At 49.6% G+C, this 15,552-nt stretch overlaps 1 long non-coding RNA gene across 1 annotated transcript in view; it reads left to right on the top strand.

Moving 5' to 3' along the window:
- Positions 1 to 14,731, top strand: part of LOC142488716 (uncharacterized) — a 28,189-nt gene extending 13,458 nt beyond the window's left edge. Inside the window, exon 3 of the long non-coding RNA XR_012799604.1 lies at positions 14,662 to 14,731. This is a non-coding gene — a long non-coding RNA (uncharacterized LOC142488716). The remainder of the gene's footprint in view (positions 1 to 14,661) is intronic.
- Positions 14,732 to 15,552: the final 821 nt, after the last annotated feature.

Here is a 15,552-nt window from a genome sequence, read left to right as displayed (position 1 = left end):
AGCCCCCGCAGCAAGCAGAGAGCACAGAGAAGCCCAGCCCCCGCAGCAAGCAGAGAGCACAGAGAAGCCCAGCCCCCGCAGCAAGCAGAGAGCACAGAGAAGCCCAGCCCCCGCAGCAAGCAGAGAGCACAGAGAAGCCCAGCCCCCGCAGCAAGCAGAGAGCACAGAGAAGCCCAGCCCCCGCAGCAAGCAGAGAGCACAGAGAAGCCCCGCCCCCGCAGCAAGCAGAGAGCACAGAGAAGCCCCGCCCCCACAGCAAGCAGAGAGCACAGAGAAGCCCCGCCCCCACAGCAAGCAGAGAGCACAGAGAAGCCCAGCCCCCACAGCAAGCAGAGAGCACAGAGAAGCCCCACCCCCGCAGCAAGCAGAGAGCACAGAGAAGCCCCACCCCCGCAGCAAGCAGAGAGCACAGAGAAGCCCCACCCCCGCAGCAAGCAGAGAGCACAGAGAAGCCCAGCCCCCGCAGCAAGCAGAGAGCACAGAGAAGCCCAGCCCCGCAGCAAGCAGAGAGCACAGAGAAGCCCCGCCCCCGCAGCAAGCAGAGAGCACAGAGAAGCCCCGCCCCCGCAGCAAGCAGAGAGCACAGAGAAGCCCAGCCCCCGCAGCAAGCAGAGAGCACAGAGAAGCCCAGCCCCCGCAGCAAGCAGAGAGCACAGAGAAGCCCAGCCCCCGCAGCAAGCAGAGAGCACAGAGAAGCCCAGCCCCCGCAGCAAGCAGAGAGCGCAGAGAATCCCCGCCCCCGCAGCAAGCAGAGAGCACAGAGAAGCCCAGCCCCCGCAGCAAGCAGAGAGCACAGAGAAGCCCCGCCCCCACAGCAAGCAGAGAGCACAGAGAAGCCCCGCCCCCGCAGCAAGCAGAGAGCACAGAGAAGCCCAGCCCCCGGAGCAAGCAGAGAGCACACAGAGAAGCCCAGCCCCCGCAGCAAGCAGAGAGCACAGAGAAGCCCAGCCCCCGCAGCAAGCAGAGAGCACAGAGAAGCCCAGCCCCCGCAGCAAGCAGAGAGCACAGAGAAGCCCAGCCCCCGCAGCAAGCAGAGAGCACAGAGAAGCCCAGCCCCCGCAGCAAGCAGAGAGCACAGAGAAGCCCCACCCCCGCAGCAAGCAGAGAGCACAGAGAAGCCCCGCCCCCGCAGCAAGCAGAGAGCACAGAGAAGCCCAGCCCCCGCAGCAAGCAGAGAGCACAGAGAAGCCCCGCCCCCACAGCAAGTAGAGAGCACAGAGAAGCCCCACCCCCGCAGCAAGCAGAGAGCACAGAGAAGCCCAGCCCCCGCAGCAAGCAGAGAGCACACAGAGAAGCCCAGCCCCCGCAGCAAGCAGAGAGCACACAGAGAAGCCCAGCCCCCGCAGCAAGCAGAGAGCACAGAGAAGCCCCGCCCCCGCAGCAAGCAGAGAGCACAGAGAAGCCCCGCCCCCGCAGCAAGCAGAGAGCACAGAGAAGCCCCACCCCCGCAGCAAGCAGAGAGCACAGAGAAGCCCAGCCCCCGCAGCAAGCAGAGAGCACAGAGAAGCCCAGCCCCCGCAGCAAGCAGAGAGCACAGAGAAGCCCCACCCCCGCAGCAAGCAGAGAGCACAGAGAAGCCCAGCCCCCGCAGCAAGCAGAGAGCACACAGAGAAGCCCAGCCCCCGCAGCAAGCAGAGAGCACAGAGAAGCCCCGCCCCCGCAGCAAGCAGAGAGCACAGAGAAGCCCAGCCCCCGCAGCAAGCAGAGAGCACAGAGAAGCCCAGCCCCCGCAGCAAGCAGAGAGCACAGAGAAGCCCCGCCCCCGCAGCAAGGAGAGAGCACAGAGAAGCCCCGCCCCCGCAGCAAGCAGAGAGCACAGAGAAGCCCCGCCCCCACAGCAAGCAGAGAGCACAGAGAAGCCCCACCCCCGCAGCAAGCAGAGAGCACACAGAGAAGCCCAGCCCCCGCAGCAAGCAGAGAGCACAGAGAAGCCCCGCCCCCGCAGCAAGCAGAGAGCACAGAGAAGCCCCGCCCCCGCAGCAAGCAGAGAGCACAGAGAAGCCCAGCCCCCGCAGCAAGCAGAGAGCACAGAGAAGCCCAGCCCCCGCAGCAAGCAGAGAGCACACAGAGAAGCCCCGCCCCCGCAGCAAGCAGAGAGCACAGAGAAGCCCAGCCCCCGCAGCAAGCAGAGAGCACACAGAGAAGCCCAGCCCCCGCAGCAAGCAGAGAGCACACAGAGAAGCCCAGCCCCCACAGCAAGCAGAGAGCACACAGAGAAGCCCAGCCCCCGCAGCAAGCAGAGAGCACACAGAGAAGCCCAGCCCCCGCAGCAAGCAGAGAGCACAGAGAAGCCCAGCCCCCGCAGCAAGCAGAGAGCACAGAGAAGCCCAGCCCCCGCAGCAAGCAGAGAGCACAGAGAAGCCCAGCCCCCGCAGCAAGCAGAGAGCACAGAGAAGCCCAGCCCCCGCAGCAAGCAGAGAGCACAGAGAAGCCCAGCCCCCGCAGCAAGCAGAGAGCACAGAGAAGCCCCGCCCCCGCAGCAAGCAGAGAGCACAGAGAAGCCCCGCCCCCACAGCAAGCAGAGAGCACAGAGAAGCCCCGCCCCCGCAGCAAGCAGAGAGCACAGAGAAGCCCACCCCCGCAGCAAGCAGAGAGCACACAGAGAAGCCCAGCCCCCGCAGCAAGCAGAGAGCACAGAGAAGCCCAGCCCCCGCAGCAAGCAGAGAGCACAGAGAAGCCCAGCCCCCGCAGCAAGCAGAGAGCACAGAGAAGCCCAGCACCCGCAGCAAGCAGAGAGCACAGAGAAGCCCCGCCCCCGCAGCAAGCAGAGAGCACAGAGAAGCCCAGCCCCCGCAGCAAGCAGAGAGCACAGAGAAGCCCAGCCCCCGCAGCAAGCAGAGAGCACAGAGAAGCCCCACCCCCGCAGCAAGCAGAGAGCACAGAGAAGCCCCGCCCCCGCAGCAAGCAGAGAGCACAGAGAAGCCCAGCCCCCGCAGCAAGCAGAGAGCACAGAGAAGCCCAGCCCCCGCAGCAAGCAGAGAGCACAGAGAAGCCCAGCCCCCGCAGCAATCAGAGAGCACAGAGAAGCCCCGCCCTGCAGCAAGCACAGATTAGCAGCAGCACGGAGCTTGAGATTCTTTGCCCTCCCGCACACAGTGTCTGTCAGCCTGCCCCCAGGTTTTGCCGCACGCCGCCTGGGCCCCCCTAAAGAATCTTGCTCCCCCCAAGGGGGCGCGCCCCCCAGTTTGCGTACCGCTGCGAGTCTAGGACTCTGTTATAGGACCTCTACTATTCTCCATTTACACTTGGTTGTCACTACCACCAATGCTGATGATACCCACGTCTCCACCCACAACTACACTATAATCCCAATACCCCAAATTAGATGCCCTGGTATAATTCTTTACTGCTCCCTCTCCTTTGTCCAACACATTTGACACGTCTCCAAATGATGTAGTGTCCACTTCAGCTAATATTGCTAAAGTTCGTCCCTTCCTCATGGAACAATCCACCAAAATTCTTACTCATGCACTTTTTAAATCCCAACGGCCCTACTGCAACTTACTTCTAGTTGGTCCCCCCGCACCGTCTGTCTCCTATCCAGTCCCTTCTAAATGCTACTGCCAGGCTCATTTACCTCACTAACTGCTCTTTTTCTACTGCACCTTATACAAATCACTACTTTGGCTACCCATACCCTACAGAGTAAGATTGAAGACACTTGTGATCACCAAAAAGCTATACATAACACAGCTCCTCTTTACATCTCTGACTTAATTTCTAAGTACTTTCCCACACACAGTGTATACTCTGCTCAATCTACGTCTCTCCACCTCCCTTATTACTTTCGCTCACTCCCACCTCCAAGACTCTTTCTATGCTGCATCACAACCCTGGAAATCTTTACCATGCACATCACTCTCTCCTACCATACATACATTTAAAGGTCCCTTAAAAACACAGTTTTTCACGGAGACCTATCCAACACTCTCCTGTCTTCTTTGTTTTACTTTCATCCTAGAACTGTATACTCATGGCCTGAGGTTGATAGCCAAACCATTGCTAAGAAACTCACACACACTATTCCTCGTTTCTCCTCCAATCCTCTCCTTCTGGATGGTAAACTCATTAGGGCAGGGACATATAAACATATGTACAAAGATTTAGCAGCCACGCCACTTTTTTGGTCGGGCACTGCCTCCCGCCCTTGGCCCACGGTACGTGGTTTCCCACGGCACAGACGGCAGAATACAGGTGCTGATGGTTTTGCCATCTCTTCTGATGGGGGTGGAGAGGAGAGAGTCTCAACAATTGGGATATCCCTGATGTGGTCAGGGACACCAGGGATTTACCTGGGGTACATAGCACTGAGGGGTATGGAAAGTGTCCAAGACCAGGTGAGCACATTTTCAGAGCCTGTTAACTTTGCAACACTGGTAATGACAGCTGTAGTGAGTTTTCTCATTGCCAAGAGCACTGTGATGCCTGCTCCCGCTGTCAGTGTGATTGCTCCTTTCTTTGAGCTCTGGCATCAATATGGCAAGATGATCCAAGATGTCTTCAAACGCTTCCCGCTGCATTTTAATTAGCAGACTGGTGCTCCAACAGTACTGCAGCATTAGAGACAGATGTTGGCTGTGTGGGTTAGCCCGAGAGGCAACTGAATGGACAGTCAGTTGAGCAGCAGGTGGGGTAGCCACAGCTTCATCTGGGGGAGGACAGACACAGTTTTAGCTGGTTTACCATGATCGTCTATGACCTCTGTGAGCAAGAGGGTCACTGTGGGCTGTTCCATCTCTTCAGCCTTGGCCTCTGCAGCCACAGATGCAGCCTGTTTGACCAAATGCTGATTGCATTTGCATGATGTTCCTGAAAAATATTAAATTATTTAATCAAATACATTAATACAAACCATGAGTACATGAAAACATATTTGGATACATCTGCATAGACCAAACAGTCATTTTTTAACATGTCTACTTACTTATATAACATTTTAGCAGTACAATATATAGAGGCCTTGATCCACAAACTGCTGCCAAACTTTATGTAGACACCCCATTGGGAATAGTATATAGCAGTGTTTCCCAACTAGGGTTCTGCGACACCCCGAGCTTCCGTTACAGGATCAAAAGGGTGTTGCTGGGTTTCCCCGATCTCCCAGAGCATGACAGTGTCTAGGGAGCTGGGCAGTTTCCTCCATTCTGATTGGCTGCTGCTGGATAATGCATAATGCAACCAATCAGGAGGTGGTGTGGCCAAGCAGAGGAGGAGGAAGCAGTTTAGGCCCCGAAAGAGGTGAGACTGTGTGTCTGTCTGTCCTGGTGTGTGTGTGTTCGGTCCTGTTGTATCTGTCTCCTGTGACTAGCTGTGCCCTGTGACCCCCTGCCCCCTGTCTCTTGCGACTCTCTGCCCCTGTCTACTATGACTCTCTGACCCCTTGTCCCCTGTGACGCCCTGACCCCTCTTTCTCCTGTGACTGTCTCTGTCCTGTGTCTTCAATGACTGTATATCCTGTTGTAGGGGGGCCTCAGCAACTGAACCCTGTGATTAGTGGCACCCGAGAGAAAAAAAAGGTTGAAAACCACTGGTATACGGGGTTAACAGCTTTAATGGGTTAACTATGTGGGATCACTCAGGTTACTCCCCTCCCAATATTGTGATGCAGGATGACTATGCTTAAAGGGATAGCCACTTATTTGTATGTCTTGGGACCAGTAATGTTACTATAGTGATATAGAAGGGTACCTTATATTCTAAAAGCAGGTTCCTCAGAGTTCAGACTAAAGCCTCACGGTGAGTCCTGTAAATAGGTTTGTGTGTATAGTTATGTGTTTTAAGGATGTCCTGTCACCATTTATTGTTTTCAGTTAAGGAATCTGCCCTATATAGTTAGAGCCCATAGTAATGGCCCAATATTGTTCTCTGACCAGAAGAAGAGTGAGCATGAGCTCAGCAGGGAGTTCTCAGAGTAGAAGCCCCAGAGCATAATCAGATCGGCCCCACGGAATGTCCTTAGTAAACTCCCTATCCGGCAAGTACCGACTAGAAATGCCATGCACCGAAACGGGATAGTGATCCCAGAGAATAGTGTGTGTCCCCCAACAAGGGTCAACCTGAGATAGGGCCTTATTGAAGCTAGGCAGGAGTTTACCAATCTAACTAATAGAACACAAAACCCCAGCAAGCTCTTTTTGGGAACCCCTGAGCCCCCACAAAATATATGTATGTATTTAAGTGTCAAAATGGAGAGCTATTGAGCGTGGCATATGTATACAACAGATGACAGAGAAGCCCAATGCTACATCCAACATGACAGAAATACAATAAAATACTTATATATTCTCTTGAAAAGGGGTCATTTAGTTTAACCCTTTGGCCAAAGCGTTGTAAACTTGTGAGCCACAACAAGGCAGACACCCGTTCGCAAGTCCTAACACTACCAGATAAAATACTAATATACCTCTATTAGGATTAAAATTCTCATTTACCTCTATTAGGAGGGAGAAAAACCATTAGATCTATATCCAGCAGAAGGAAAGGACCTACTAACTTGGGAAGTGGGGAGGGGAGGGGCGGGCTTAAAACCTGGGAAGGAGGAGCCACCAGCCCCCAACAGTTGAAACAGCTGAGAATAGGTTAACAGAACACAAAACCCCAGCAAGCTCTTTTTGGGAACCCCTGAGCCCCTACAAAATATATGTATGTTTTTAAGTGTCAAAATGGAGTGCTATTGAGCGTGGCATATGTATACAACATTACTTCATGTGATGTAACACCTTCATGATTGAACATGTTACATACAAATGTCATGATTGAGTCATTGTTTTCAAGCAATTACTCATATTGTGTCGCTGCGTGGCTTTCACTGTGGATTCAGGAATATTGTATATTTGATGATTACATCACATTTCATAATGTGTGTAACACATCTGAATTAAAATTGAATGAATTGCTGAATTACTACAATTCATATGTTCACTATACTATACAACACACATGTCATCATTTACAATCATGTGACTAATTAGTCTGCCTATTTAAACGATAGAAGGAGCGACTTACCTTACAGGGTGAAATGGATGTGGCACCAGATTTTGTGTTGTTTTTTTGCGAGGAGGAGGAGGGACATTATGTTGCAGAGGAGAGAGAGGAGAGAGAGGAGAGAGTGGAGAGAGTGGAGAGAGTGGAGAGAGAGGAGAGAGAGAGGAGAGAGAGGAGAGAGAGGAGAGAGAGGAGAGAGAGGAGAGAGAGGAGAGAGAGGAGAGAGAGGAGAGAAAGAAGAGAGAGACACACACACACAGATACACACACACACAAACACACACACATACAGAGAAACTCACACACACAAACACACACACACACAGAGACACACACACACACACAGAGACACACACACACAGAGACACACATACACTTCTACCACCCCGTCGGACAGCTGATAGTCGTGCGCGGGGGCTGGGAGGAATGGGAGATACAGCCGACGGCACTTCTACTGTCGCACCGCCCAGCTTATAGTCGCATAGGGAGGGGGGGGCAGACAGCTGTCAGTTATGCTGGGGAGGCAATGGGAGAAACAGCCAGCACTTCAACAAGCTGCCAATGACACCAGCTTTTGGTAAGCGCCCCTAGAAGTATGTTGTTTTTTTTAAACATCGATTCTAAGATGCATCCCAATTTCACACGGGTAAATGGGAAAAAAGGTACGTCTTAGAATCGAGGAAATATGGTATGTGTGTGTGTGTTTGTGTGAAGATCAGTAAGTGCTACATAAAACAATTACCAGATATATAAAAAAACACTCTAATACAGCGGTGCGCAAACTGGGGGGCGCAAGATTATTAAGGGGGGGCCGCGGGCTGGGGGCGGGCAGAGCTGTGCAAGGGCGGCCAGAAGCTCCGTGCTGAGGCTGGTTCTCTGCTCTGTGTCTGTGTTCGAGGGGGCGGGGCTTTCCTTCCCTGCACACAGACATCCCCTCCTTCTCTTCCTGTCTGTTTCCTGCACCTGTTTTCAGCAGCATGGGGGGTTGTGGGATCGGAGCATGTGCCCCCCCCCCCAGGTGAAATTGTGTGACATGTCTGATTATGTGTGAGTTCGTTGTGATTGAGTGTGTGTTGTCTGTGATTGAGTGTGTGTGTTGATTGAGTGTGTGTTGTGTCTGTGTTGGTTGTGATGTTCAGTTGGCTGTGATGTGTGTGTTGTCTGTGTTGGTTGTGATTGAGTGTGTGGTGATTATGTGTGTGTGTGTGCGTGCATGTGTGTGTGTGTGTGTTTGTGTGTGTGGTGATTGGTGATTGAGTGTGTGTGTGGTTGAGTGCATGTGTGGTGATTGAGTGTGTGTGTGTGTGTGTGGTGATTGAGTGTGTGTGTGGTTGAGTGTGTGTGTGTGGTGATTGAGTGTGTGTGTGTGGTGATTGAGTGTGTGGTGATTGATTGAGAGAGAGAGTGTGTGTGTTGTGATTGGGTGTGTGTGTTGTGATTGAGTATGTGTGTTGTGATTGAATGCAGTGATGCACAACAAACGGGGGGCAAGGAGGCGCAAGATTATTTAGGGGGGCGCAGGCGGCGTGCGGCAAAAACAAAAAAACAAACAAAATACAATAGAAAAAAACCTCCTACGCGTTTCAGGCTCTAAAAGCCCTTTCTCAAGGAGTATGGTAGTGTAGTGTGTAGGTGTAGTGTAGGTGGCAGCCACGTGATGGTGTGTGTACGCACGCGTGGGGGCTTCGTAGGTACGGGGAGGAGCACGCTCGAGCGTGGTGAAGTCAAACGTCCCTCCTTCCAGTGTCTGCCCTGCAATAGCGCTGTGTTCCTGCTCTCCTCCGCTGGCAACCTGCTTCGCTGCGATCCTCTGCAAGTGAAAGGATAGGCTGCCACTATATCAATCACACTATGAATGTACAGAAATAATGTAAAAAAACTGTGAAAACACAACATTGAAAACGGGAAAAAATAAATAATACTGTAGATAGGAGTTTGGATGACAATGGGGATAGCAAGCCAAAGAGCAGGGAGGGGAAGGAAGAAAAAAAAGGGGGGGAGAGGGAAGGAAGGTAGCAAAGAGGTGGATGAATGCCCCCCAAAAGTATTGACTGTGTGCACTTACGCTCTCCCAAGCTTGGCGCTTGGGGAGACAAACAAAATTGACTTTGAAGCGTGCTCAGCAGCAGTCAATACACACACACAGCCACACACAAACACACACACAAACACACACACAAATAGTTCCAATCCACGCTTGCAAAATTATGCAGGACACCCTGTGCTCATTCTTGGAGAGTTGGTGATGTCACCACTCTCAGCGGCAGTGTGGACGCAGCCTAATTTTGCAAGCGCGAGCTGTTGTAATGTGTAAGTATTTAGACATATTTGGATTTACATTGTATACCGTTTAATAAAGGTTTTTTTTGTACATTTCATGTACATTTCTACATGTGATTTTGATTACATCAGGCAGGGGGGGCCCGAGAAATGTATGGATGAAATGGGGGGCTCGGCATGAAAAGTTTGCTCACCCCTGCTCTAATACATGGAACATGTGATAGATAATCAATGAAAGGAGGTGCTAACCAGTGGCTATACTTTCCCTAATTAAATGCAGCCAATTAGTTCTTCAACCCCACACGAGTCGAGAGGAAATGGAGAGTGATGATGACCTAGGAGCAAAGAAAAAAGGAACGGGGAGCGAGAACATCGAGTATGTCTGGACTTGGCTTCTATAGGAGGGTAATGAATGCACTTACAATTAAGTAGAAAATAAACACTTTTCTCCAGAAACACTGGATCTGGAACAATGATGATATCAGCGTGGGATGGAGCCAAGGATTCTAATCCAAGATGTCGTCTTACTGCAGGATCCCTACTATTTTAACAGTACTTGGTACCAGGTCTCAGTGAAGCATCAAAGGGAAAGATAACCATGGAGAGCAGACATAGTGAAATACTGTTTAATAAAATGCATAACAACCCTAAAGCATATAGGTTATCAACTCACACGTTGGTAAAAAAAAAAATGCAGGCAGTGAGAGAATTGGGGCAGACTGAGGGGGCTATGCACTAAGCAGTGATAACTGCTTTTAAGACCAATAAATGGCTTTTAAGTCCGATCCTGCCTGCTGCGCGCCTCACTAAGCAGTGATAACAGTGCTTTATCAGCCTAAAAAGGCATTGTTTCAGCCATGGAAAAAAAATACGTCCGATTAGGTCGTTTTTTGCCAGTTCGCGTGATTCACTAAGCAGTGACAAATGAATCATACTTTAAAAGCACGCCAGATTTTGCACAGCTAAAGGCTGGCACAAAAGAGCTGGAGACAGCCTGAAAAGCATTGTTTACCTTTTTTCAGCACACCATTAATACAAAAATCAGGCGGGTGTCCCCGGGTGATTCCCGCGGGTGTCCAGGGCCCTCAGTGATCCCCGTGGGTGTCCAGGGCCCCCGGGTGTCAGGGGGTCCCCGCTGGCCTGCGGTACCAATCCTGTGCCCAAAAAAACCCCCAATACATTTCATTAAATACATTCCCCCCCCACCCCCTAACACAGTACAATAATGGCCAAAATTAATACTATTCAGATATGGATAATAGTGCATTAGACCATTAAAAATACAACATTAAGCAGCATAAATAAAATAAATAAATCTTGCACTCACCCCTGCCAGGCTGCCACGATGAAGGCCGTCCCCATCATGTCCTATGTTGCCACAAACAATACAGTACATAATAAACAACAAACTAATTTCCCTTAACCCCTTAATCACCTTAGCAGTTAGTAACCGCTATAGTAATTAAGAGGTTACCAATCCTCTGCCACTACCCACCCAGGAGGCCTAACCACCCACCCCAGGCAACTACCCCCACCCTTCACCCATTCATTGGTACAGTGGGCACATCATGCTCACATAATATGGGCATGATTTACCACTATAGCAAGAAATGGTGAAGGAATTAAAAAACAGGCCCAAATAAAACACATCACATTGCAAAATAAAACACATTACATTGCAAAATAAAATACATTGCATTGCCAACTAAATAGATAACAAAGGCCAATAAAACAATTGAATGGCATAGTGGGTACATGATGCCTATATAATATGGGCATCATTAAACACTATGCCAGTCAATGGTCAACCTAAAATACACAATCACAAATAAGATCCAATGCAATCAAAACAATCAGAAAATAAAAACAAATAAAGAAGTAAACAGAACAAAATTACCACCAATCAATTAATCCAATCCAAAATAAATACCAGAATTAACAATTAAAATACCAAAACAAAACCATGTATAAATAAAATAAATCTCCAAATAAACACAATCATTCAAATTCAAAATAGCAAATGAACCACTATTAAAAAGCAAACACCAAACAAAACACATCAATAAATAAATGAAAACTCAAATTAAACACCATAAGACACAATCAAAATACCAAAAAGAAGCCACTATTAAAAAGCATTCAGCAACCACCCCCCAAAATAAACAATTTAAAACACCACTAAAAATGCCATCATACTAAATTTAAAAAAAAATAGGCCAAACATTTCTAAACAAATAAGCAAAATACATTTAAAAATATAAAAGCAAGCATTTGGCAAAACAACCATTGCTTGTCCCTGTATGTATATGTAGCACTGTCTGCCCCCCTGCCCCCCCTCGGGAGATACACAGCCTAGGCTACCTAGTGTGTGGTGCAATACCTATTAGGGTCAGGAGAGCTGAGTCTGATCTGCGATGTAATGGAGATTAGGACAGGCTTAGGTTTGTTCTCTTGGTGTTCAGCGCCTCCAGCCATAGTGGGTTCCAGGGTATCCAGAAGTCAGCTCCCACTACTGCATTCTCTCCTTCCTGCCCAAGGACTGATACTTAGACATGAATATCATAACAAGGGTCTTTATTGTATGGCAGGCATCCACTGCAGATCTCAATACAGTGATGCAGAGTCTCAAAGGTCCTACACCTCTGGATGTGAGGGCCCCTGATCTTACAGGGCCTCTGTGGCTGAATCTGATGTTCCCCCAGCCAAAGGCTGAGGGTGAGCATGCTCATCCTGCCATAGGAGAGACTGACAGCTCTCTGCTTCCTCTCTCTTCCAGAGCCGGAGCAGGACTGAATTAAATTGGCCACTCCTTCCTAGGAGGAACAAGAAGGGATGGGCTCATGGTCTATACCTATACCAGACAGGCTTACACAGGCTATGAGTCACCACCTTACTTCTATCACTCATAGGAAGAGCATGAGGGGGGTCAAAAGCCCATAGATTTAACCTGTTAACAGGGAGGGGAAAGACAGACAGAAAAGACATATCCTGTTACATATACTGTATATATATATATATATATATATATATATATATATATATATATATATATATATATACTGCACCGACACACTTTATTCGAGCAAATACCCAGTATGTACCTGGCAGATACCTGGAATGCGCCGCTCCTCACCTCTGACAAGCCCCGTTGCGTTTGCCTTCCCAGCCTGGGTTCATGCCTGGCTGACGGGCGGCTGATCTGTTAAATGATAATGATTAGGATTTAATAGGCTGCAATGCTTCGCGTGTCTACCAGATGGCATAAATTCATGAATTGTAATGCAGTATATATATATATACTGTGCAGTATTGCAGCCAGCGGGAATAAAATGCTTCAATCCCTGCATGGAAAATACCTCAATGCACTCGGGCAGAAAACAGTCACAAACCTCAATACACCCGGGTATACCCGAATTTGTGGGACTAGCCGAGCTCGAATAAAGTGTGTCGCCAGTGTATATATATATATATATCCAGTGGTCGAAAAATCACCCAAAAATCTACTCGCCGAACAAAAAAAAATCTACTCGCCACCTAGCCCCGCCCCTAGTCCCGCCCCTAGTCCCGCCCCCAGCCCCTCCCCCAGGCCAATGAATAAATTCCTAGTAAGAACAACATTAGTTTTTGACATAAGTTTATTTATTGTAATACATTATACTACAATTAGTCCTTGTTACGTGTGTGTGTGTGTGTGTGTGTGTGTGTGTGTATATGTCGAATTTAGAAAAAAAAGCCAGATGTGAATGACTAGTTCCTGAACCCCATAACTAGTGCCTGGATGACCCCGCTTCACAATATCTAATGCAGCAATCCCACCTGGGATCTTACCTGATCCACAGTCCCTCAATGTCCAGGTACCCGCATTCCCGCAATGTTATACATTGGAGGGGAGGTGTTCCCTACCTGTCTTCTGGGTTAGAGGGGATTCCGATGTCTTCCGTGTGAAGCTCGAGAGTCAGATCTGGAAGAAAGCAGTGTAGGTTATTTTGGTGTAGTATAGGGCAGTTAAGATATATAGGGTAAATAAGAGATCCAGAGTGTGAGAGAGAGTGTGGGTGAGAGACAGACAGAGAGAGTGTGAGAGAGAGACAGAGACAGACTATGGGGGTCATGCACTAAGCAGTGATAAGTTGTTTTTCTGGGTGCTATGCACAAAGCAGTGATAAGTGCTTTTAAGTGAGATACATGCTTTATAGCGTGATACTGCCTGTTGTGAGATTCACAAAGCAGTGATAACACTGCAGAATCGTGCTATAATGGCATTTTTCCCACTTAAAAGCACTTATCACTGCTTTGTGAATCTCATAGCAGACAGTATCACGCTATAAAGGCATGTATCTCACTTAAAAGTCTTATCACTGTTTTGTGAATCTCACAGCAGGCAATATCACGCTATAATGGCTTTTTATCTCACTTAAAAGCACTTATCACTGCTTAGTGAGAGGGTGACACACTCAGACACACACTCACAGACACACACTCACAGACACACACACACTCACAGACACACACACTAATAGACACACACACACTCACAGACACACACACATACTCACAGACACACACACACACTCACAGACACACACTCACTCACAGACACACTCACTCACAGACACACACACTCACAGACACACACACTCACAGACACACACACTGGGTGGGTATTCATTGGAAGGGAGGTGGCCCACCTGTTCATCCAGGTTTTGTCCTCCACATGCCAGCTGCGGGCAGCCAGACAAGGGGGGGGGGGTCGGGCAGCCAGACGGGGTGTCTGCAGCCAGGCGGGGGGTTCGGACAGCCAATCGGGGGGAGGGGCAACTGGACAGGCAGGCGGGAGGTCGAGCAGACATGCGCGGGGGTCAGGCAGCCAGGCGGGAGGTCGGGCAGTGGGGGGGGGATCATGTGCATGCTGCAGCCATGGCGACTAGAGTTCGAGCTGCCAGCCTGCTTCCCCGCTCCCATTATCTGCGCATGTGCCAAAGGAGCGTGGGACGGAGGGGAAGCGCCTGGGCAGCAGCCGCGGGACCCCCCCAGCCTTCCTCCCGCCCTGAGCAGCAAGCGGTGATCGGGGGCAGGGGGGGTTGGGGCTGACCCAGAGCTGCCAGCCAGCCCTCTTCCCCGCGTCACACCAATCAGGGAGAGGGATTATTTATTTAAAAAAAAAAATTGGAGCAGAGGAATTCATAGAGCCACAGCACGGCTCGCCAGCGGCCTAAATCCACTCGCCACGGACGTGTGGTTATAACTATTTGTCGAACTCTGTATATATCCATAAAGAGACATACATAAATACAGTGGCAAGGAATGGTCATAAAAAAAATCCAATAACAAGAAAAATACAATGAAAAAACCTGAAAAAGAAAAATAACATATATTCCATTTTTTCCCTTTGCTTAGATGTCTTCACCCTCCGATTCCCGTGGCTCTCGAACCAATCCACGATCCCAAACAGCAACGGGCCACAGGTAAAAAAAATCCAAAGTCCTTTTCTTCTTTCTTTTTCTTCATCTGCAAATTGTAATCCAATTTTTGGGTCTTTCGGGGTCTACTGTGGTCTTCGGTGTTCTTCTATCTTCTTCTTGTTTTTAATTCCTTCACCATTTCTTGCTATAGTAAAAAATCATTATATATTATATGAGCATGATGTACCCACTGTACCAATGAATGGGTGAAGGGTGGGGGTAGTTGCCTGGGGAGGGTGGTTAGGCCACCTGGGTGGGTAGTGGGAGAGGGTGGGTTAACCCAGGGGTGCGCAAAGTTTTTCTATTGCGCTCCCCGTGTGCCGGCTCTGGAGCTCGCGCCCCCCCTCCCCAGTGACCTGGCGTCAAATGAAGCGCTTTTCAATGCCGACACGTCACATGCACCGCAGCATCATTTGACGCCATGTTGTCATGGCGACGTGACCAGAAGCCGGCTCAATCAGGTAAGTTGAGGTTGGAGAGAACTCACGTGGTCCCCTGGCATATAATTAAAATGCCTCAGGGAAAAGTGCAGGGTCTTTGCAACCCGGCCGCACCCCCAAGTTTGTGCACCGTTAGGTGAACCCCTTAATTACTATGGCGGTTACTAACCGCTAAGGTGATTAAGGGGTTAGGGGACATTAGATTGTATTTTTTTATTGTACTGTATTGTTTGTGGCAATGGAGGACATGGACGGTGATGAGGATGAGGATGGCCTTCATCGTGGCAGCTTGGCAGGGGTGAATGCAAATGTCATTTAGTTTTTTTCAGCTTGTTAATGTTGTATTTTAAATGAGCAAATGCACTGTTATCCATATGTGGATAATA

The sequence above is a fragment of the Ascaphus truei genome, chromosome 2, assembly GCF_040206685.1.
Source record: "Ascaphus truei isolate aAscTru1 chromosome 2, aAscTru1.hap1, whole genome shotgun sequence".
NCBI classification, from domain to species: domain Eukaryota; kingdom Metazoa; phylum Chordata; class Amphibia; order Anura; family Ascaphidae; genus Ascaphus; species Ascaphus truei.
This window is presented reverse-complemented; position numbering and strand designations above follow the sequence as displayed.